The following is a 23,707-nucleotide window of genomic DNA, read 5'->3' as shown; positions in this document are numbered from 1 at the left end:
TCTAACATATCAATCATGTAATAGCTTCACTACTTACATGGAAGATAAAACGAGAGATAGGTTGAGCTGTATCTGGTGTTCAACACAGGAGCCATGGAAATGGTTCACAGTTGGATTTAAACATTCGCACTAGAAGCAATTAGCATATAAACAACGGATGCGGAAATTGTGGTCTTATTCTTTTTGTTTTACACAGAACGTGAATATTTTACAAAGTTGGGTCTCTGTTCACATTTAAAATATCTTGTGTTGGTGTAGCAGCATTAAATCCATTGTCTGCAGTCTCTCACCCTTACTCTATAGGTTATGTCAACATGAAATTCCTGAAAGTCATGTCAATGAAACATGAAATTAATTTTGTGTGGCTTCCTAGCTTTTGCCAAAACAGCAGTCATGTCTTTAAAGTGGTTACTTAAAATGCAGCTATGTTCTGTCTATGGAAAGTTTAATTTTGCTCTTAGGACTCGGTCCCTTCATTATTTCTCCACACACAACTGAAGGATATCAAAACCTACATGTTTTGCAGCATTTTGCACCCGAGAGGTCTCTATGTCCATTCCCGAGTGGGGGCCTCCTGTTAAATCTAACATTTATCTGCTGGCTCCTGCTATAGAAGGGCAACTTCATGCTTTTTATGAAGAGCGAAAGAAGGTCAAAGGTACAGGCATAAATCAGAGGAAGTGAGGGTGAAGGGGAGACTGCCAGGAATGCTTTGCTGGGGGATAGTCAGCCCGCTTGAACACGGCAGGTCCTATAGTTTCCTGTGGGAGTGAAAACCTTTGAAGCTTAAGTTCTTGTTATGTGCCATCCCAGCTGACTGAAGGGGGAGCACCTTGGACATTGAACTTCCCCCGGACACCAATCCCTTCCTCCCACTTCCCTTATCAGAGTTGGCTGGGAAAAATGGGTGACATGCTAGGCACGAAGGTTGACTGAACATTCCGGAGAAACCAAGTCGTGTCCTCAGGGAAATGCATAATAAAAAGGCAAAATAGAGGTGGCCGTCTAGAAGGCTTCATTCACTCAAGAAGGAAAGGGGTTTAATTAAATCATCATCATCCTCATCTAAAAATGTTCACATGTGTGTTTGATTAATGGCATCACACGTCAGGACCAGGGGAAAAAGTTTGAGCCAGAAAGAAGAGGTTTCTCAGAAATCCTACTCATGCGTTGTCATTGCTATGTGCGCGACAAAAATTCGGTCATGATGCGGACCGCCGTATTTTATTATTCATGAGTCAAGTAACATTTATTGGGGGGATAGTATGGATGAGGAATTATGCTAAGACTATCACATTCAGGATAGTATCTGTGTGTCACCTTGTCCCTATCATAAGAACAGTTCTAATTTAAGTAAGTATAATTACGGATGTTTCTGGGGTAACAGCTGCTAAATGCGGAACTAGGACCATACCTGGATTTGTTTCCTCCTGTTACAGGTCACGGTGATGGTCAGATCAAAAATCAAGACTGCAAAGGAAATGCTGAACCACAGACAAGGAGGGGGGAAAAAAATGAGAGAATAAAATTGTGCAGGAGAAAAAGCTTATCAATCAGCTGTAGTGGAAAAAAAATAAAAATCATTATACAAAAAATAAAATAAAATAAAAGCTCCATTTCAAGTTAGTTTTCACCAGAAAGAAAAAAAAAAAAGAATAAGCTTATCAAATAACTTCTGCCTGGTTCCCAAAATGATTTAAGGTGATATATAAAAATATACGTCAAATAAAAAATAAAATTAATTTTATAGTAGTAAGAAATTATCAATTGATAGAAAGATAGAAAAGAATGTGCTTTTTGACAAATAATAAACCATACAACACAGAAATGGTTTTGTAGGAGTTCCCATGTGGCGCAGCAGAAACGAATCCGACTAGGAACCATGAGGTTGCGGGTTCGATCCCCAGCCTCGCTCAGTGGGTTAAGGATCCAGTATTGACATGAGCTGTGGTGTAGGTCGCAGACTGGGCTCAGATCCCGTGTTGCTGTGGCTGTGGCGTAGGCCAGTGCCTACGGCTCCTATTCGACCCCTAGCCTGAGAGCCTCCATATGCTGTGGGTAGGGCCCTAAAAAGACAAAAAAAAAAAAAAAAAAAAAAAAGAACGGTTTTGCAATCTCAGTCAATTCCAAGTCCTCAGACATGGGCTGGTGGGAAGAAGCAAATACCAAAGAATAATTCCGGTGTTGGCAAATGATGATGTTGGCACCAGGAGACCATGTGGCCTGCCATCCTGGTAGAACTTCCTTAATGTGGTTTGATTTCTGTAGGAATTGTGGCCCGAGTTAGGGCTGGTTCCATTTACAAGGGTGTGAATATTGCACTGTCGTTTATGTCCTTGTCAAACCTAAAAGGATTTTTGAGATGTTACTTACGTTCCGAATGATGCCTTAATCAAGCAAGAGAAAAAAGAAAGCAAAAGTGTTTATGAGGAGAAAATGACCATTCTTCCATCACGTAGTTGGAGGGATGAGGACAGTATCGGCGTAAAGAGAAAAGAATCTCTTTGTGAAGATGAGAATCGGGATGTAGGAGGACTAAGTCCAGACTGGAAGATACCAGGGGCTAGCAAGAAAATCTTTCCCCAGGGGCAGATCAGCTCAGAAGGCTGGACAGTGGAGAAGACAGCTTGGCAAAATGTTTCTGGGCAGGTAACAAGTGCCTACAAAAGACTGGCTGGATCAGAGATGTCTGTAAAGTATGGCCAGCCCATGGGACAGGAACCAGAGTGGACTCTAGAAAGAAACAAGGAAATAATCAGTAAGAGCTCCAGCTTGTCTAGGTGGAGTGGGAGGGCAGGCATATTAGGCAAAACATGTCACGCATAACAAGAAAGACCTTTAAAACACCTACGTATAGATACATACACACCAGAGGAAGAATAGATACTCGTCTTAGAAGTGTGATTTCTAGATTAAAAATGGAGTTTCCCTATCCCTAGGAGAATGAGTATCACCAACAACAGAGTACAACCGCTCTCCCTTATTGACAATTTCAGTGACCCATGGTCAACCACAGTCCAAAAATATTAAATGAAAAGTTCCAGAAATCAACAACTCATAAGTTTTACATTGCACACCATTCCAACTAGTGTGATGACATCCCACCATCCTGCTCCATCCTGCCTCCAGGGAGTGAGTCACCCCTTTGTCCTGGGTACCTTGCCCATTAGTCAATTAGCCCCCTCGGTTATCAGATCAAATGTCTCAGTATCTCAGTGCTTGTGTTCAAGCAACATTTATTTTAGGTAATAACAGCCTCAAAGTGCACGAGCAGTGATGCTGGTAACTAAGAGATGCCAAAGAGAAGCTGGAAAGTGAAAAGCACAAAGTTCTTAACCGAAGAAAAGAAAAAAGTCAAAATGCATGCTGAGATGGTTAAAATTTGCAGTAAGAACTTCTTTTTCGTCACGGTTTTGAGGTGACAAAAAAAAGAAATTCAGGCTAGTTTTGCTGTCACACCTCAAACTGCTGAAGATACAGCCACAGTGTGTTAAGGGCTTGGTTAAGACAGAAAAGGCATTAAATTTGTACTATACAGGAGTTCCCACTGTGGCTCAGTGGTTAACTCCAACTAGGAACCACGATGTTGCGGGTTTGATCCCTGGCCTTGCTCAGTGGGTTAAGGATCCGGCATTGCCATGAGCTGTGGTGTAGGTCACAGATGTAGCTCGGATTTGGCGTTGCTGTGGCTCTGGCGTAGGCCAGTGGCTACAGCTCCGATTAAACCCCTAGCCTGGGAACATCCATATGCTGCAGATGCAGCCCTAGAAAAGACACACACACACACACACACAATTTGTACAATACATTTTGAGAGAAAGCAACTTTTCTTTCTCACATAAATTTCATTATAGTCTATCTAGGATGCAATTGTTCTAGTTTATTTTTAGGTTTAGCCAAGTTCTTATGGTGCCTAATTTATGAATTACACTTTATCAGAGGTGTGCATGTATAGGAAAAAAATAGAATACACATCGATAGTACTATCTGAGGTTTCTGGCATTCTCTTGGGGTCTAGGAAGATATGCCCTGCAGAAAAGGGGGGATTACAGTGTTCCCTTTGTCTGGGAGCCCAAGACCCCCTTTGTCACACCAAGTAGAGTGTGAAATTAACTTCATGAAATCCATGGCCAGTCCCCCAGACCCTCCAAGCACCCCGTGCACAGTACTGCCTCTGACGGTCTGAGCTTCTCCTCGACCCTCATGTGCTTCACTTCTTTAGGGCCTCAGCTGTCTTCTGGTCTCACCTCGCCTTATCCGGCTTTCTCAATTCACTTGCAGCCATGCTAACTGCTTGGGCCAAGATAACACGTTAACTATTGATAATGGTGAGTTTTGTAGGATGAGCTGCACTCTCTAACACCTGTGGAAGGTGAAAGCCTTTCTCCATCTCTCAACCGTGACCGCACTGCACCCGGGAATGGGGAGGGGAGACAGTGACCGGGGTCTAGGCAGGGTCAGCTAATGGACAGTACTTCAACAGGGCTCTTTCGTCTTGGTTCTACTTTTCAACATGGTCTGTGCTGATTTGCCATTTTCCTTCTTCTCCAATTGGGCTGTTGCCGTCCCATGGGGAGTCAGAGTGGTACCCAGAGGAAAGCAGACGTGGAGCAGAAAGCTTAAGGGATGCAAGGAACGCGTCTTCCTCTGGACACCTTTTTAAAAGCTCATCTTTCTTATTTGTTTTTATTGAAGCATGGTTGATTTTCAATGTTGTGTCAATTTCTACTGTGCAGCACTGTGACCCAGATACATAGATTCCTCTTCGTTTATTTCGCATATTATCATCCCTCATGGTCTATCCCAAGAGATTGGACATAGTTCCCTGTGCTGGGCAGGAGGACCCCATTGTTTATCCACTCTAAATGTCATAGTTTGCGTCTAACTCTAAACTCTCAGCCCATCCCACTCTCTCCCACTTCCACTTTGGCAACCACGAGTCCATTCTCTATGTCCGTGAGTCTGCTTCCGTATTGCAGATAGGTTTATTTGTGCTGTATTTTAGATTCCACACATAAATGACATCATATAGTATTTGTCTTTCCCTTCCTGACTTACTTTACTTAATATGAGAATCTCTAGTTACATCCATGTTGCAGCAAATGGCATTATTTCATTCTTTTTTATGGCTGAGTAGTATTCCATTGTGTATATGTACCACATCTTCTTAATCCATTCATCTGTCAATGGGCATTTAGGTTGTTTCCATGTTTTGGATATTCAGTATTGTGAATCGTGCTGCTATGAACATATGGGTGCAAGTATTTTTTGAATTATGGTTTTGTCCAGATATGTGCCCAGGAGTGGGACTGCTGGGTCATATGGCAGTTCTGCATTTAGTTTTCTGAGGTAGCTCCATGCTGTTCTCCACAGTGGTTGTACCAATTTACATTCCCATCAACAGTGCAGGAGGGCTCCCTTCTCTCCACCTCCTCTCCAGCATTTGTTTTTGTGGACTTATTAACGATGGTCATTCTGACCAGTGTGAGGTGGTACCTCATTGTAGTTTTGATTTGTGTTTCTCTAATAATTGGTGATGTCGAGCATTTTTCCGCGTGCCTACTGGCCATCCACATGTCTTCTTTGGAGAAATGTCTATTTAGGTCTTCTGCCCATTTTTCAATTATGTTGTTTGGTTCTCTGTTGTTGAATTGTTTGAGTTATTTGTATATTTGGGAGATTAAGCCCTTGTGGGTTGCATTATTTGCAACTATTTTCTCCCATTCTGAAAGTTATCTTCTCTTTTTGTAATGGTTTCCTAAAGGCTTGCTTTCCCCTTTGCTTCTTCTCACTGTGAAAATGGTAAGACCTTGAGGACCTAAGCTTTGTGGGCTCACGCTCAAGGAAAGAGGTCACAGAAGCTACTTAATCTGCTTTGCTCTAACAGGCAAAAGGAATTCTCCAGAAACACAGGGGCTTAAGCCACTGACCTGCATCAGGAATCCCAGAAAGGGTGAAATAAGTCAGACAGAGACAGACAGATACTGCATGATGGCACTTAGATGTGGGATCTAAGAAGACAGCCCGCTAGGGAGCACAGCAAAAAAGCAGCAGACTCATAGGCATGGACAGCCAACTAGTGGTTACCAGTGGGGGAACACAGGGTAGGAGGTAAAGAGGTACAAACTATTAGGCATAAAACAAACTACAATGATCTGTTATATGACATGGGGCGTATAGTCAATATTTTAAAATAACTGTAAATGGTATATGACCTTTAAAAATTTGAATCACTGTATTGTACGCCTGTAACATGTAAAATTGTACATCAGCTCTTCTTCAATAGACTATAAAAGGATCCCAGAAAGGAGCTGGGGACCACATCCTATAGTAATAACCATTTCTGGGCTTACAATGGGCAACTGGAAAAGGATTTATATTTTGGGGGTCCCAGCCATCTCACTCCCTTTGACCTGAGAGCATAACTAATACGTCACCCTTCTCTGCCAGTACTGAGAAATGTTCACCGTAACCCAAAGAAAAACTCACTGCCTATTTCTGTCTTTAACAAAGGCCTTTTTATTTGAACTACCCCAGCCCCCAAACAAAACAAAACAAAGGAGGGATTTCAGGTTAGCAGATTTGGTGATTTGGGAAGCAGAAAGCCTTTAAAACTCCCAAATTACATCATTCAGGTACTTCTTACTTTACCTACCAAAAAAAAAAAAAAAAAGCCAGCCTGGATGGACATACCTTTTGGATGGCGTGTCACTTCCCACATCTCCCCCCCACATCTATAATCCCAAACGTCACGCAGGATTAGTCCGAAGAGAGGGCAACCATCACCACTGAGGCCAACGCCTCTGCTAAAAGCACGCAGATTAACAATCCACACTCAGTGAGCTGAGGGGACGGCTGATTTGATTCATTCGGGATTAAATGAGAATCCAGTCTGTTTCTCATCAGGGAGGCGAGGTGAGAAACAGAGTGATGAAGGGGAAAAAATGTGCACGCGGTGGCTTAAGGGATCTGTCCTCCTTTACAAGCTACAACCCATTGTTTCTGTTCTTTTCACGAGTTCTTGAACTCTTCAAAACTCTCAGAGGAACAGCTCCATATAAGTACATAATCATATCTGATTGCTATGGCCATGACTGTGAAGCCCACCGCGAGAGTCGTCATGAGTCAAGAGAAGATGGTGATGCTTTTCTTAGCAAGGAAATCGTCCAGCTATCAAGGAGTGTGTGGTTTAGACAATGTCCCAAAAATGTCCTTTTTCAGGAGCTATGACTTAATGTTGTTGTAAAGAGCTTAAAAAAAAAAAATACAGAGGGTGGGGGTAGGGGGTGAGTGAATCTATATGACAAATCTTGTAGTACAAGTGTTTGTGGTTAACCGAGAAACACATTATGAGTCAAACCTTTGGAAAGAGGTGAGTAATTAAAGACAAATGCTATGACATAATCATTTACACACAGCAGAAAGATTTTAGATTAAATCTGGCCTGACCCACTGCTCGGCAAGTGTTATCATGGATTCTTGAGAAGTATTCATTTATTTACTTTCTAATTTGGCCCATATGTTTTATTGAAAACAAAAAATGTTGTATTTCCCGGAGGAAATAGCCTGAGTCCGGTGATGGTTAATAAGGCTGGTGTATTTGAGAACAGACCTCCTGTGTGAACCTACAAACCCAAGGAGCAGCAGGTCTGCTTGAAAACACCGCATCTGAAAAAAACCCAAGGAGCTTCCCTCTAAGCACTTTTGCTAAAATAAATCCTTATATTTAGGAAGGTTGCTACGTGTCCTGCTAGATAATTCAGAAAAACGCCCATTAAACCAATCATTTTACCATGATAATGAAAGTCACATTGACTGAATTTTTTTTTTTTTGCTTTGTTACTCTTCAACCTGCCTCCAAACACACACACCCCCACCCCCCTACACACACACGTTTTGGCCCCAACCTGTTTTCAGTCTCCTCAATATCAGCCTGATGTCGAGAAACCAGTTTTCGGAGCAAGAACAGAATCTGGTCGTCTTAATCCCAGCGCTATAATGGAAAACATGCCCTGTAACTCCAGGAGATGGCTTCATGGTTTTCCAAAGGCTATTAAATTTTAGCTGCTGCTTTTATTAAATGCAGGAAACAGGAGTGGGGAAGGGGAAGGGATGACGAGAGGGCCTGCATCTCTACCTTTTGTTCTTTTTACTCGGGGAGATGTGGAATTGTTAAGGTCATGCAGGTTTTTCCACAGAAGGAAAGAAAGGCAGTGTCTGTGCCCAGTTCCTCTCGGCATCTTGGAAACCATGGACGCCCTCGTCGCCCTAAAAGAGAAAAAAACTTAGACGTCAGGGCCCTTAACCCACAAGTCACAGCACGAGGATTAGACCTTAGGACCTGCTGCACGCCCTGCCCTTACAGTAGAATTATTTCCTAGAAAAAACAAGAAGGCCACATTCTGTCCGACCCCAATTCGGCCGGGTAGCCCGAATGGCCATTTCTGCAGAAACACATATTCAGAGTTGGGGGTTGAAAAAAAAAAAAAAGATGCAACAACAAAAAATAAACTTAAAGAAATAAGATAAAATAACATAGAAAAGTAAGTTGGTGGCAAAGACGACATGCTTCACCGGCCAGTTCCCGTGTCCTTGGAAACTCTGCCGATCTGTCCAAACTTGACGGGTGTTCAGAAAGGTGAGGAGGCTTAAGTCACAGCCTCTGTTCCAGGGTGGTGGCAGGTATGCGGGTGTGTGTCTGTGTGTACACAGGCGGGGGTACACGGCTTCGCCAAAGCTGAAAACATATCTCCATCAATACTGTTATGTGGGGGAAGAAAAGCCACCATGGGAATCGAGTCCACTTTTCCCTAGGGCTCTCGGGATTGTTTTTGCCTTTGCTCTCATCCTTTCTAAATCTCGTCCACTATCATTGAGGCTCATTTTATATGTTGTTGAAGAAACACCAGCTCCATGGGAACCGTGGTCCTCCCTGCCCCTGGGCCACTTTGGTACCTGTTTAGGTCGGAGCAGCGCTAACAAAGGCCAGAGTCAAGGCCGTGTGCTCTCCAGAGAAGTGGGCAGGAATTTCCTGACACCACATGACACAGGCAGGGCTCTGCCCGTTTCAGCTCTGGCCAACCTCACAGGGCAGACAGATGGCCAGTGATGCTTCGCGTTTGCCCTTGGGTCTCCATGCCCTGGCCCTCACCTCTCCCAAAGCCAACTCCCTGGTAGAAGACAACGAAGCTTCTCGAGAAAGCAGGACTGTTGTCAGGCCATCAGCACAAGGGTCTGCGTCCCCCTCATCTCTCCTATTTTTCCCTCCTCCCCACAAGGTGTTCTACCCCAGGTTTTTTTTTTTTTCAATGCACCTTCTAATTCCATGACTGGCCAACCCTTAGTCCATGTGTTGTCACCTGCAGCTTCTGATGTCACACTCTGTGACTTTTCCCCAAATGTTCCTGTTTCAGGAAAGGAAAATCAGCCTTCTGGGTACATTAAACCATCAGGTTAGGTCTCAAGTTAGGTTTGTTTAGCTAAATAGTTGTCCTTGCTTATAGGAGTTAATGAATAAAACAAGGTCTGGATTTCACTAGTATCTTTGAACTTTACGTCTTGCATTTCACACCAGGAGCCAATTTCACGCTGAACTTTCCTATTTTAACACCTAAGATCAAAGGAAAAAAAGCCTTGTTTCAACAAACTAGCATGTAGAATGCAGCATTAAAATCTAAAACTGAGGCTAACTTCAGCTTTTCTGGTTTTCCCTTGCAGCAATGTTTATGTGTTTGATTTTTAATTTGAACATGTATCTCATAAGACCTCAGAAACGGCAGAATACTGAATACCTGGGACAGAAAACAGGATCCGTGAGAAAGGGGAAAATTACACATAGGAACCCTAAGGCTCCTGATGTGTTGGGTTTTTTCCAGCTATAATACAATTTAAACTTGGAGAAAACCTATGTAAACTATCGCCTTTTTTATTTCTTAGAAGTTTCAAGTAAACAATTTTGCTTTGGTTTGCTTGATTTGGGGAAGAATGCTTAAAAGTGTAAAAGGCGTAAGAATCATTTGCAAGAAAGGAAAAATACATTCCATGACATATAGCCTAATGTTATCTGATTGCAAAATCACGGCTCGAGGGTTTTGACACCTCGAGAAGTTATTCACCTCATTGTCCTCAAGAATGAGTTTGTTTCTATTGGGAACATCTGTTGATCTAGTGAAGCCAGCATCTTCATCATGATGCTGCAGCCCCTACTCTTTTTAGAATCAGAATGGATACATTTATCAACGGAGCTAATGAGAGAGGCCAGAGGTTGGGGTTTAGACGGGCGTGTTTAAATGACTAATACATTGTGCAATGGGGGGGCAGGGTATGAGGTTTCCCCTGTGGAGAAACATCAGTGAAGGGAAACTTGGCCATAGTGGTGCCAGGAGAAGTCACGCTGCAGAGTGAGGTGAATTCGAACGGAGTGAAGAACTCAGGGAAATGCTTTCTCTGCGGATATTTCTAGGCCAGTACAGGAAGAGTCGGAAAAGATTGGCTCTTTTATGTTCCTGCAGCATCCCCTAGAATTGGCCCTTTGTCACCAGGCGGCATCTTTGGCTGGTCTCCAGCGGTCTTCAGCAGCCCCAGAACCAGTCTCATGGAGTTCACCCCCATATGCCTGGGTGAGGCCCTAAAAGATCAAAAAAGAAAAAAGAAAATAAAAAAGGACAAAATGGGAAGCATCCTCAAGGGTTCACTGGCCCAAAACACGTACCATCTTCCCATGGAAAGGAAGGGTCCCCTGCACTGATGGTGGGTGAATATCCTGGCCAACCTACCTGCCAGCCTTCAAATCTGCCCTCTGGGAATATGTCCCTGTCCCTTTTCCCAGGATGCCCTAGGGGTTCTCCACTTCCTCTTGGTGAGTGTTTGAGGACATGGTGATCTCATCGGGGAATGAGTAACCCTAGGACTTCCTTCATTTGCTCTGTCTTACTCTAAACACACAATTCCCTGAGGACCTTGGTCAAATTTTAATCTATTTTATGCACTCAACTCAAGGACTAGTAAGCAAAACTAGAGTTATTGTGGGTTGTAGTCTTTGAGCCTGGAATTTGGCATGGGAATTTCTCTTTCGTGACCAAAGACTTTGGTTCTCTTGTTATGGGCAAGTATTTATGAAGTATATGCTGGGGAGTAGAAACACATCCGTGAATAACATGCAGTCCTTATTTTAGACAATCTTACAGCAGAGTGAAGAGGGATTAGGCTGGGAGTTCTCGTCACGGCACAGTGGAAACAAATCTGACTAGGAACCACGGGGTTGCGGGTTCGATCCCTGGCCTTGCTCAGTGGCTTAAGGATCCAGGGTTGCCATGAGCTGCGGTGTAGTTTGCAGATGCGGCTTGAATCTTGCATTGCTCTGGCTGTGGTGTAGGTCAGCAGCTATAGCTCCAATTGGACCCTCAGCCTGGGAACCTCCATATGCCATGGGTGCAGCCCTGAAAAAAAGCAAAAAAAAAGGAGGGATTAGGATGGAAGAAAAATGAGCATGTAGGGTCTTTTAACTTGAATAGTTTGGGTTGCAATGAAAAAGGGTGACTCTGAGGTCTGTATGAGGTGGTTTGAGGATGCTTCAGTCTCGGTGAGGTGGGGGGACTTCCTAGTGAAGTGAACTTGAGCTGACAGTAAGACAAGGGGAATGAGGGGCGTTCCAGGGGATGGAAAGTCAGAGAAGTATGGCAGGTATTAATTGCTCTGCAGAACTGGGCAAAAGGAAGGGAGGGATCTACTTTTTTAACTCAAAGGAAAATGAGCTCAAATTCATAAACATCAGATTAGCCAAATATTCACGATCTCCGCCTTGCAATCCCTCATTTTTCTGAGTTTGCTAAAACTCCAAAGGCTCACACAGTCCAACAGGAGGTCAACACTCTGACCTAATCACCCAAGAGTGATGAGCCTGGGGTGAGGTCAGTCTGTTACTGCTTTTGCTTCTTGCTACCACTTGGTGACACTGTTGACAATTGGACCTACACTCCACAAAGATGATGCTGTACCAGGGACCTGCTGCTATGGCTCTTGAAGGTTGAAGAATCCACGGCTCAGAATCCGTCTTGCGGGGTGAAGGATGCCCAGGCTCAAGCTCTTAACCCTTGGTCTTTGGGTCCCCTAGAGTCATTCCCTGAGATGACAGCTCCAGCAGGAGCATGAGGTCAGGACTGAAACAAGCATGGATCTCCTGCAGATTTAAAACCTCTGATCCCTTTCCTTTTTTCCCTAAGGGGTCAGACAGCTTTTCTTTTTCAATCCTGGAAATAGGTGAGTTCTTTTTACCTACGCTTCCCTGGACAATTAGAACCAGTACCTACATCCTCACGGCTACCTCGTCTTCTCCAGAATATGAGTCTATAGAGCTCTGTCTATGCTACCCCCCCCCCTTTGGATTGAAAGCACTACACTCAGTGCCTGAAGATTCTTTACTCGTCTAAAGATGAGCCAAGTGACCTCCAAGTATCACTTTCAGAAGAGAAAAAAAAAATCCAAGTTAAATATTCAGCAGGACAAGTCTACTACAGAAACATTATAGGAACTGAAAACAGTTTGTGTGACTAGAACATAAGGGTTTGGGGGGAGGGCAGTACAAATGAGGTGGTGAAAACAAGAGCCTAGTACCTGGGAAGAACCTTGGTGCCATGCTGAGGGGGTTGAGCTTACTTCTGAAGGCAGTGGAGCGTCCATGGAAGAGTTAAGTGAGGTGGCATGAAGCATCTGAATTTTAGAAAGTTGCTCTTGTGCTGGTGAGGAAGGCTGACGGAAGAGGGTGAGCCTGTAATAATTTAGTAAGAAATTGTACCATGACTTCAATTTTGCTAGTACCCGTCTTCATCAACTGAGCCACTGGCTGTGATCAGAATGTGTAAAAGCATTTACTCCTAAAGACTGGTCTTATTGGATCTTTGAGATGGCTCTCTCTTAGGACCGACCACACTGAATATAGCTTGTCATTAAATGGGCCCATAATGGAGCTTTTTATATCAGAAGTTTTCTTAAAATATTTATCCATCTCTATTTGTTATTAAATATCTTCTTCTGAAATAAAAGAAGGAATTTAAATTATTTCATCAGCTATTAAGGATCAGATTGCTCATCCCTAAGTTTTTGAAGACAGAAACCCCAACTCTGGAATTTGTTTATTTCTAAATTTTTGCTCTTTCCTCATTTCTCTCTGACATTCTGCCAATATCTGCTAATACTTTTGTGATATTTGTAATTACCAGAACTCCCAATAGTTCATATCTTGGAACTAGAGATGGGTGAAACCAGCTGTATTGGGGGCTTGGTGAACATCTGGAACTATTTTTCAAACCGTGTTTGGGGGTCAAGGAAAACCAAAACATATTTTCATATTTTACCAAGACCTTTTTTTCCACCTCAATTTTAAAATGATGACTATTTTAAGGGAAATTTAATCCATATGTTACTAAATTCCTTACACTTACCTCATCAAAATTTGGTTCTATAAGAGCTATTTGATGTGCAAAAAGCCTTGGGAGTTATTTTATGAGTTTTTTAAGGAGGATTTTTTTTTCTTAGAAACAGGAAGTCAAATTTGCTAGGTGAAGATTGACTCAAGTGTACCTTTTGCCAACTGTAAATTGTCTAATCAGCCAAAAGACCTGAATTTCATGCCGAATTTTGACTGGTCACAAAATTTATGTGACTCCTGGTGATGTTAACATTAATATTTTTTTCCTTTGCGTTTTCACATCATCTTAACGTTTCTCGCCAGGTACTAATTTCTACAATAAGACTGTCATGCTTTTAAAACAGAAAAAAAAAAAATCATTCTCAGTTTTCATTTAAATTTGAGAGTCCTAATACTACCCCAAATTTCTACATTTCTCATTTATGCTCAGATTTGCTTATGTTACCCACCAGTAAAGTTCATAGGATTCACCCCCCCCCCAAAAAAAACCCCAAAAAACACAGGCTATTAAAAAGTATAGTAACTCTCCTTTCTACTACTCAGATACTTCTCTTAAGTCATTTGCATCAGAATAACCTAGAGTAGTTTTTAAAAATGAAAAGTCCAAGCCCTCTTTCCAAACCTGCTGAGTCAAAAATCTCTGCTTCCAATGAATCAATAAAGATCAGCTAGACCAAAGCCAAAAATATATCAAGTGAAATATTGAATGTGTAAACTCTCAGAAAAAACCATGAGATGCTATGAAAACTCATTCTTCTAACATTTACTGAGTATTTGCTATATCCATGGAAATCAGGGAAACAAGCATTACTGAGTGTTGGCTCTACAGCAAGCTTTATACAAATGGATGATCCTGCTCAAACTTACCAGATGCTTACAGAGTGGAGGTTTGGGTTCCTTCTTTTCAATTTTACATATGGGGAGAGAGTGCGGCCAAGAGAATTAGTGGCCTTCTTAGTACTTACTCTCTCCTTCTTCTGGAGGAACAAATCAGAGCTTGTCTCTGCATGGCCATATTTCCTAGCCGTCCCCCTTGGTGGGTCGGTGGGCAGGGCCTTGTCCCACAATTGGCCAATTTTAAATGGCGGTAAGGAGACGCTGGGCAGGGCTCCTGGGAAAGCTGGTTCAGAGAAGGCATTTCTCTTTCGCCCCAGCATTTTCCGCTGAGCCTTCCACGTTCCTGCTGGAATTTGGGAGCGGAGCAGCCATCTTGGGATGGCACCTCAGCCAAGGTGAGAACCATCCACCCTCTCAGGAGGGCTTTCTCAGGTGAGACGAATAAAACCCGCATGTGTTTGATGCAGAGCCTGACACAATTGTAACTGATAGCCCTAGGTTGGGTAGTTTGTCTCTGATGACTCACAACCTGCCTAGAGAGATAGAAAGTGACCCCTTTCCCTGGATCCAAGCATGTGCTCTTTTATTCCTACAATTTTTTGGTATGCCATTGGTTTTCCAAGGGTCAAGGTGCAAGGCCTTATTATACTACATGGTCTGAAGGGCTTAAACCTGAAGGAGATGGAAAGACAAGCCCTGCCTTCCAAAAATTTACACACAGGCAGGCAAGCTGAGGCATGGCCAAAATTGCCTACAATACTAAATGGAAGAAGAGATGCTGGAAGAGAAAGGAGAGACCAGTGAAGCGTGACTCTACTATTATTCTTATCAATAGTCATTTATTTGAAAGACCAGCTGCAGCAGCGGTGGTAGTCATGGTGATAAGATTTCACCTTAGGATGCTATTAATTCCCAGATTCCTTTCCAGCGCTCTTGAGGATGCAAGACTTAACCACGAGAAGAACTGTTGTCTGTTTCTTCATGTAGAAATTCAACCCCATGCTACCTGAAGACAGGCACTTTGCTTAGATGCAGAACTAAGCCCCAGGAGTGCTGGAAACATGGAGAAGGTTCCAACAAAAATGCTTTAGAAAGAGGTGGAGAGCGCCTTGCTGCTTCGCCTTCCTGATAGCTGTCTTGAAGCTGTGCACAGGAAATGTGCAACAGACCCCCCTTCTCTGAGCCAGGCCAGAGTCCGCCTGGGCGTGGCCTCCCCCAGGAGTGTGCCTGCAGAAGCATGCAGCTGCTCATTGCAAGGAGCCTTCACTGAAACCTCACCACCCCCAGTTGCAAACATGACATGACCATTGTTTTGTCTTTTGTCTCGTTTTGAGCTGGGAAGAGGAAAGACGAGGCAGGCCTAGACAGCCCGGGGTAAAGGATGCTAAAAAACAGAGATAGGGCTAGTAGGGGCCCTGACAAAATGTCAAAGAGAAGGTTATCCACGAACTCCCAGGTGAACTCTTGGGCCTCTCAACAGATCTTGTCCCCAACCCCAGAAGCCCAGCGTTCTCCTACTGCCTGGACCACTGCAGCGTGTTCTTCCCCTCAGCTTCCCAGTGCACCTTCGCCAAACTTTCCAAGGCCCTAGCATTAATCCTTCCCCTTTCCTCTCCCATCACACGCCTCTTCCTTTTATAGCAGCTCGGCAGATGTTCAGAAAGCAAAATGCTGAAGCTTACCTGCCCTAAAGGAACAACAATGGACGATTCTGTTCTAACCTTCCAAGAGGTGGCTCTGTTCACCAAATGTATATTTTTCATTGGATATACTTCGAGGTATTTTGGGGGGAAGAATTTTTTGAGCAGGAAAATTGCCATTGTTCAGTATTTATTTAGTCAATTCCATTTTTAGTTGAAGGTTACATGAAATATGGGAAAGTTCAAAATCCACAGTACCAGGCACAACGTAGGTGTTCAAAAAACGTTGACTGTGTCGTGTGTCCATTCAGACTCTTACCATTCATGTCCGGTGGCCTTGTGGTATCATAACAATCCATCTCTCCAACTGTGAGACAGGTCATAATTACTTAAATCTTTTATCCTATTTAAAATCTGTACTAAGTGCCTACCCTATCCAAAACACCTTGCAAGGTTCTGCGTGCAAGAGACTGATAGAAAGATGAAAAAAAGCGTGGCACCCACAATTAAAGGGACTTGCCGTAGAGCAGAGAAAGCAGACTCGTGCAAATGATAACGAAGATGAGGATTGGTGTGGGGGGTGAGGACAAGAAACTCCCACTGCGGTACACTTGTAACAGGCCAGACTCCTAGTTCCAAACTACAGCGTCGGAGTTACTGATAAATGCCATTCTAGAAGAAGAGATTGATGGTCAATCTGGGATCTATACATTGTAGCGTCATGTTCACACATCATCATTTTTTTTCCAGTACCATTGTTACCTCTCAGAACTTTTTAAATTCTAGGAGATGAGAGCTCCCACTGTGGCTCAGCAGTAATGAACCCGACTAGTATCCATGAGGATGAGGGTTCGATCCCTGGCCTTGATGCGTGGGTTAAGGATCCAGCATTGCCGTGAGCTGTGGTGTAGGTCACAGACGTGGCTCGGATCCCACGTTGCTGTGGCTGTGGCTGTGGTGTAGGGTGGCAGCTACAGTTCCGATTCCATCCCTAGCCTGGGAACTTCCATATGCCGCGCGGGCACAGCCTTAAAAAGACAAAAAATAAAATAAAAAAACATAACTCTGGGAAAGAGATGCCTCTTCCAGTCCATTTCTTCTGCTCTGCTATTGACAAGGATTGTGGCCAAGCACAAAGGCCTATGTAGCAAATCGAGGTCCCAGCCCGCGGAGGAAGAAGCAACTCAGACTGGAAATAAGTAACTCAGACTGCAGTAGTTGGTCCTGGCAGATGAGACGGTGGGGTGGCCAGCCCATAATGACGAAGCCGAAGTGACAGTAACAGCCAAGCCCCAAACAGCCAAGGCTGGTGTTGAATACCTCTTGCTCAGGGACTGTGCGAAATGTTTTCCCTCCATCAGCATATTTCTTATTTCCCAGGGATCCTTAGACCTCAGAACTAGTCTCTTTAAGGAGAAAATGAAGACTTAACTTTCCCAAGGTAACCCAGAGAAAAGGTGGCCAAACTGAGATACCAACTCAGCATTTTCTGCCACCAAAATCCAGTCTCTTAACCACGTTCCTATATTGTTATCATGTTTTCCAGCGGGGGCAAGGGATATAGAGCCATGGAAATATGAAAAGCATGAAGAGGAGTGTTTTTTCACTTCGCTTTCCTTTTTTTTTGGCCAAATGTTCCCATCATTTCCTTTTCTCTTCACCCCATAATTCACATGCTGGCCTTTGCTTTTAGTCATTTGGTGGCTCTGAGTCATAGCGAGCTTTGAAGTCCGGGCTTGAACAAAGCAAGATAAGGAAGGACTCCACCAGCCTCAAAGCATTCCCGGCTTGTTTACTTCATTCGCAGGCCTTGGTCTTTCGGTCTTTTGTTCCTGCTTCCAGGATACTTGAGTGTTGGCTTGTGACAAGTGTTCCAACTCAAATCTGCCATTCAGAGCCCCAGGCATCTGTGTGGGCCTTTATACGTGAGGAGGCACCCGTTCTTGGAAAGCAAGAGAAAAAAAATCGGTTTGGGCGATCAGGTAGTGATCTCTGCCACACCCCTGCCTTGTTCAGGAGCGATTTGGAATTCCCATTTTAAAATCACTTTCAAAACCAGGTTTTGATCCTTTAAGAAAAATAAGGGGTGTCATATCTTTCGGAGGGGAAATGTATTATCAAAAATTTCATTTCCAGGGCGTTCCCAATGTGGCTCAGTAGTTAATGGATCTGACTAGGATCCATGAGGAGGCGGGTTCAATCCCTGGCCTTGCTCCGTGGGTTAAGGATCCAGCGTTGCCGTGAGCTGTGGTGTAGGTGGCAGACGTGCTTGGATCCCATGTTGCGGTGGCTGTGGTGTAGGCCAGCAGCTGCAGCTCGGATTTGACCCCTAGACTGGGAACTTCCATATGCCGCAAGTTTGGCCCTAAAAAGCCAAAAAAAAAATTTCATTTCCAGCTCATCAACTAATGTATTCACTGAGCTTGACCTTCGTATTAACGAAGGTTCTCCAGAGGAAAGGAACCAATAGGATCTATCTCCTCTCTACCGTGTAGATATATAAAATGAAAAGAGTTATATAAAACATATATATGATGTGTGTGTACATATATACATATATGTACATGTGAGAGAGAAAGAGATTTATTAAAAGCAATTGGCTTATGGAATTAGGGAGGCAGACAAACCTCAAGATCTGCATCTGGCCAGTTGGCAGGTGGAAACCAAGCAGAGTCAATGGTACAGGTGCAGTCTCAGTGCAAAGGTCTGAGATTAGACCTAATGTAGTTCCGGTCTGAGTCCAACAGACTCAAGGATGAGGAAGGGCTGCAGTTTCTTTTTAAGTCCAAGACTGGGGGGTGGGAGTGGGGTGGGGGAACCATGTTCCAGCTTGGAAGCAGTCAGGCATAAGGAATCTCTCTTAGTCAACCTTAGCGTTTCATTTAGGCCTTCACCTGATCAGATGAGGCCCACCCACATTAGGGAGCGTCATCTGATTTACTCAGTCTACTGATGCAAAGATTAATCTCATCCAGAAACACCTTCACAGACACCCAGAATAAGACGTGGCCAAATATCTGGGTACTTTGTGGCCTAGTTAAGTCGAAGCATAAAATTACTCACGACATCCCTCAAAAACTTTCAGTCACATGTAAATGTATTTTTCTAACCAGGTAAATATTTGCCAAAATGAAAAACCCCAAAAGATGCAATGCATTTGCTGAAATCAATTTCCAAAGCATTTTTCCAGCATTTTGCGGGGCTTTGGACTCTCAGGGTCTCCACTACAAAAGGCAACCTTCACATGTCTGCATTTATATGTTCTGCATGACTGCCATAAACTCAGCTACATGTACAGAGCTCACTAGAAAGTACTAGCAATAGCTAGGACTCTAGGAGTATCCAAAGATTAGGTTACTCTTCATGGACAGAAATAACCTGACCCAATACAATATCTCTAATCTAGACATGGGTGAAAGATAACCACCAACGACCCTAGGTCAAAGCAGAAAATACCGTGTAAACAGAGTGACATTATGCTAGGACAGTGATGGTCGTGGTGGTGACAGTGTGTAGTTGAAGATAAGAGGTTGTCGTTGCCAAGAAGATGTATCAGTCTCCATTTCTACCTCAATGATGATTTCCTCTCAGCTGAGGAATCAGCCTTGTATTTCCGTCATGTTCTGACAGCATCTGGTGCAGAGGCCAGCACATAGTGCTCAATAAATTTGGTGTGTAAATTTTAGGTTTTACAACCAGTACCTAAAGCCCTAAGTGGTACATTCTGCATTAACTTGAATGCATCAGTTAAAATAAGCACAGTTCCCATCATGGCTCAGCAATAACAAACCCGGCTAGCATCCATGAGGACACGGGTTCGATCCCTGGCCTCGTACAGTGGGTTAAGGAGCCAGCATTGCCACAAGCTGCAGGGTAGGTGGAAGATGTGGCTGAAATTTGGTATTGCTGTGGCTGCGGCAGCTCCAATTGAACCTCTAGCCTGAGAACTTTCATATGCCATAGGGGTGGCCCTAAAAAGCAAAAAAACTAAATAAAAAATAAATGAAATAAGCACAGTTATTTTAGTGTTTCACATCAGCAATCATGGCATTCTTGATAACTGAGGGAAGTCTCTGAAGACACCACCCAATTTTCTGCCCAAATATATATATATATATATATTTTTTTTTTTTTAACTGTTTAGGGCCAAACACGCAGCCTATGGAAGTTCCCAGGCTAGGGGTCTAATCAGAGCTGTAGCCACCGGCCTACACCACAGCCATAGCAACGCCAGATCCAAGCCGCATCTGTGACCTACACCAGAGCTCACAGCAACACCAGGTCCTTAACCCACTGAGCAAAGCAGGAATTGAACCCACAACCTCATGGTTCCTAGTTCATTAACTGCCGAGCCATGAAGGGAACTCCCAAACATCTTTTCTAGATAAATGGAGAGGCTTGAGGAAGAGGCAATTTTATTTCATTATCATATCTCTTTTCTAACTTCTGCGTAACTTTATGCCTCAGGCTAAAGACCCATGAGAAAAACCCCTTACATGCTTCTTACCCCAGTTAGCACTCCACACCCCACTGGAGAGGGTTCTTACTTCTTTGTTTAATTACCTATGATTCTTGTCAAATCTCATCACCTGGCATTCCTGGTCCTCTAATATTTTTTCCTTTCACTATCTCTTTTTTTATTTTTTGTATTTTTTAGGGCCACACCCACAGCATATGAAGTTTCCCACGCTAGGGGTCTAACCAGAGCTGCAGCTGCCAGCCTACACCACAGCCACAGCAATGCAGGATTCAAGCCACATCTGCGACCTACACCACAGCTCATGGCAATGCCAGATCCTTAGCCCACTGAGTGAGGCCAGGAATCGAACCAGCAACCTCATGGTTCCTAGTCGGATTCGTTTCCCCTGCACCAAGACCAGAACTCTCTATCGCTTTTTATAGGCCATATAGCTCCCATCTTTAGAACAGAAATTCTGCCCCTTCCCATTTCCAATTAACTGAGCCAGAGTCCAAGTAAAAACACACCCTCGTCCCCTCGGTGACAGGGCACCAGTCAGCTTTGTAGATTGCAGGATATGTCAAACTAGTGAGTAATGTCTGGGAACTTGTGCTGATTTGTCTCCTGTTCCAGGCCAGTTCTGCATTCTCACAAGTTCTCAGAGTGTTTCTCCTTTGGGGACATCCGACACTGCAGTTTCGGAAACCTGCAGTACCATGTCAGGCCGAGCCTCTTCCCTGATGGGACAAATGAAAATTCGTTTTGCTGTTCCTTCTTCTGACTGGTTCCTTGTGTTTTGACCTTGTGTAGACCAGTCTTCAATCCCCTTTAAGGTCTGGGCAGATCATTTGACACCTCAGCGCCGTGCTTGGTGCTTTCATGGCAATCCGGGGTCTGGAACCTTCCCTAGGCTCCACCGCCGTCACTCGGTGACTCCTAGGATGTCTGCCTCATGAACTTTCACTAGAAAATTTAGAATTTAAGGCGTTCCCATTGTGGTTCAGTGGTTAACAAATTGGACTAGGGATCATGAGGTTGCAGGTTCGATCCTTGGCTTCCATCAGTGGGTTAAGGATCCAGCGTTGCCGTGAGCTGTGGTGTAGGTCACAGATGCAGCTCAAATCCCGTGTTGCTGTGGCTCTGGTTAGACCCCTAGCCTGGGAACCTCCATATGCCTCAGAAGCAGCCCTAGAAAAGACAAAAAAAAAAAAAGACAATTTAGAATGTAATTGTATCTGACTTTATATTTTTGGACTCCTGCTTCCTTGTCTAAACTGCTAATTTGCTAAAGGTATGGGCTGTGTTTTGCGCTTTTTCGGCATCCTCCTCGAAGCACCTCATATCCAGTCTGAACAACCTAACAGTCACTTACGAAATAGGCGCCAGGGTGATGAGATCACACACATTGCTTCTGATGACACAGCAGATCTGACACTTTCAAGCGAATGCTTTCCTTGGTGAGCATGCCACCCAGGGAGGCTCCCCACCCATGCCGATGACGTTACCAAGGCTCAACATGACTATCAATACCTCTCTCTGTTTGAACGTGTGTCAGAATCTGTGACGCTTATTTCATGCCTGATATCCATCTAGCATCGTGCTATAAGCAGGACCCTGTTTTCAAAGTGTACCTCTGCAATTGTTAGGATGCAATTCCTGAGCACGGATGTTTGTCATCGTATGTAGAAGATATGAAAACAGGTGTGAATACTGATGGCATAAAGCAAAACGGGGCAGGAACCATCCGTGAGGGGCAAGGAACTGAAGGACAGGGGACTGAGCGCTGAGCCAGCAAAAAGGTCCCCTGCCACTTCAGTGTCTATAACTCCTCATCCTATAGTCCTAGGAAGCAACTAAAACCTAGGGCTGGGAATCCAAGAGATGACGGCACTAGATGATACCACCTGGCCCTCCAGCAAGTCATGCCCCAGGGTGAGAAATGATTTGCAACACAACTCTGTCTCCAAACAAAAGACACTGACGGCCAAATGAGCCAATCGGGCATCCAGGGACCTCACTCACACTGGCCTGGCATCAAAGTTTTGCCTGTTCATCTCTATGCCTCATCTGGGCCTCTGTGGCCTCCTTTGTAAAGGGAAGTAACATAAACCAGGTGAAAGGTTCTCAAGGAAATGATGGGAATATGCAGAGGCTGTAAACTTTCTGTGAGCTTTTGAAACCGGGCATGGTCCTGTGGGCTCCTGGGCACAAAAGCCTTTCTGTGTCCCCCATTTCTTGTTTTTAGGAAAACGTGGGCCTCATTCAGCCTCCACAACCTTCCCTGAGTCCCAAGGGGCAGGTTCGGACAGTTGCTGATCAGGGAAGGGAGGGGATGCAGAGACCAGGGAGGAGGAGTCAAGAAACAACAGTACAGCCTTGGGGCAGGGTCCTGGTTCCCTCTCGAGAAATACATGTAATGATACAGGCATCGTACACACCGAAGAGAAAAGCAGTATTCCTTATGCTTCTTTTAGAAATGAATGCTTTGAAACTGAACAGCTTAGAGTCCTTCCTTGTCCTTCTCCCTGGCTTAATTGTACCCTAAACACAATAAAGTTACGCAGAAGTTAGAAGAGATATGACGATGAAACAAAACAGCAAAGGTGCTTCTTCCTCAAGCCTCTCCATTTATCTAACCCTAAACACAATCACCCGTAAACTAAAGATAGGGTGCCCTGAGCATAATCGCCTGCGTGTTAAAGGTGATTAGCACGTGATGTTTTTCAGGAACGTTCCTAGTCTGTTCTGATCTCCGATCAATATGTCCTTTTCACAGGTGCAGTTATTCTGGGCAATAACCCAGAAGACCACCAACCTGCTCATGTCAAATAGATCTCCTGATGCCAGCGCTGATGACTCAGATTCCCCCAAAGAAAGAAGAAGGATCAGGAATCAATCCTGATTCCTATCTGCAAATCTGTGTTTCTCCTTTTTACTATAAAACTCCGCTTAATTTCTTCTGATGGGGGGGCACAGTCTTTAGGGCATTAGCTGGCTATGGCCCCCTCTGCTTGGCAAAGCGATAAAAGCTCTCTTTCTCCTTTACCCAAAACTCTGTCTCTATATTGCAAGTCGGCACTGGCAGACAGAGGCCGAATTCCAGCAACAATTTCAGTGACACAAGCAAGTTATATGCTACAGGTTCTATGGCCACAGCACGGCATCTGAGGGTTGCTGAGCTGTATCACTGCTGAGTCCCTTTCCAGTCTGCACGTTCTGGGCCCTGCACACAGCTCAAGAGGGGGAGCCGCCAACGCCCTTGGGTGACAGAAACAGCTATTTGCATGCAGTAGATGGTCTATCCCAGGGCCAGAAAGTGTTGGGAAGTCCAGGACCCTGGGCCTG

This window comes from Phacochoerus africanus, chromosome 12 (genome assembly GCF_016906955.1).
Source record: "Phacochoerus africanus isolate WHEZ1 chromosome 12, ROS_Pafr_v1, whole genome shotgun sequence".
Taxonomy (NCBI): Eukaryota; Metazoa; Chordata; class Mammalia; order Artiodactyla; family Suidae; genus Phacochoerus; species Phacochoerus africanus.
The sequence above is the reverse complement of the archived record's forward strand: the minus strand, read 5'-3'. Positions refer to the sequence as shown.